Consider the following 1,844-nt stretch of genomic DNA (forward strand, 5'->3'; position numbering starts at 1 on the left):
CCCCGGCCTCCAGGCCCGCCCGCCCGCCACCCAGCGCCCATTGGCCCGCCCGGCCCCGCCGTCACCCGCGGCACGCCCAGCCCCGCGCGCGCCCCGGCCGCCGGCCCCGAGCCCCGCCCGACCCGCGCTCATTGGCCAGGCCGCTACCTCGCGTCGCGCCGTCCCCTCCCGTTTCCCCGCCCGGGCATCGCCCACGCTAGCCGGAGAACGGTCCCCGCGAGAGCGCCCGGCCGCGCCCCACCCCGCCCGGGCCGGCCGGTGGTGGGCGGGGGCGTCAGTGCCGGCCGGGGTCCCGGGGCCCCCGCAGCCCAGCGGGCGCTTGGTCCATCCAGACTGGCCCAGAGCGCGTGCGGAAGAAATATTTCTGGAACACTTGTTATGCCTCAGGCATCCTTCTGAGAAGGGGGATTGCCAGGGAGAACCGGAATGCCTTCGGTTCCTTACCTTGTGCAGCTGGCGGCCTAGCTGGGAGACAAGCATTAATCAAGTCGTCATCCGTGTAAGAGGAGAATAAGGAGCTGAGAGAGGTTGAGGAGGCAAACGCCACCTAATAAGGAGGCCTGGAAAGGCGTCCTTGTAGAAGGGATGCACATTCGGCCTCCTTCATCCCTTCCCCCACTCATGCACACACACACACACACAAACACACCCACCTAGATGGACATAACCCATGCACTCCCTAACCCAGAGACCACTTACCAAAAATATCGATCTGCCCACCTCTTAGTGGCTGTAGGTGACCACCAAGTGGGTCAAGGCCAGAAGCACGCTGATCTAGTGGGTTCTGCAGATGACAGGCAGCTTGAGATTGGTGTGAGGGCTGGTGATACTTCCTAGAGATGCACTCCTGGATGCCCAGATTTTCCCACTGCCAGATGGGCCAGCAACATTGCACTGGCCACAAGGAGCTCCATACACTGGTGTAGCATGTGAACTGCCACAATTAAATGGCCTGCTGTTTAAATGTTAAAAGTCTTCCAGGTTAAACAGCCTACTGCTTAAACTTTAAAAGTTTCATGGCCGGGCGCGGTGGCTCACGCCTGTAATCCCAGCACTTTGGGAGGCCGAGGCGGGCGGATCACCAGGTCAGGAGATCGAGACCATCGTGGCTAACATGGTGAAACCCCGTCTCTACTAAAAATACAAAAAATTAGCCAGGCGAGGTGGCGGGTGCCTGTAGTCCCAGCTACTCAGGAGGCTGAGGCAGGAGAATGGCGTGAGCCCCGGGGGCGGAGCCTGAAGTGAGCCGAGATCGCGCCACTGCACTCCAACCTGGGCAACAGCGAGACTCCATCTCAAAAAAAAAAAAAAAGTTTCATGGTTAATAACTATTAATTAAAAGTATCAAGTGCCGGCCAAGCGCTGTGGCTCATGCCTGTAATCCAAGCACTTTGGGAGGCTGAGGCTGGCGGATCGCTTAAGTCCAGAAGGTCGAGACCAGCCTGAGCAACATGGTGAAACCCTGTCTCTACAAAAAAAAAAATAATAAAATAACAAAAAGTTAGCCAGGGGTGGTGGTGTGCACCTGTAGTCCCAGCTACTCAGGAGGTTGAGGCGGGAGGATTGCTCGAGCACGGGAGGTCGAGGTTGCAGTGAGCCAGGATGGTGCCACTGCACTCCATCTTAGATGGCAGAGCAAAGGAAAGGAAAGAAAGGAGAGAAAGAGAGGAGAGAAGAGAAGAGAAGAAAGAAAACAGTAAGTAATATCAAGTGCCAGACATTGGGATAGCAAGCCAGATAGACTGAGACCTGCCTTCATAAAGTACCCAGTCTACTGGGGAAGAGAGGCAAGTTAATGGATTACAGTGAGGTGTGGTAAATGATATTTTTGTGGATCCTATCCT

The sequence above is a fragment of the Pongo abelii genome, chromosome 15 (assembly GCF_028885655.2).
Source record: "Pongo abelii isolate AG06213 chromosome 15, NHGRI_mPonAbe1-v2.0_pri, whole genome shotgun sequence".
Classification (NCBI taxonomy): Eukaryota; Metazoa; Chordata; class Mammalia; order Primates; family Hominidae; genus Pongo; species Pongo abelii.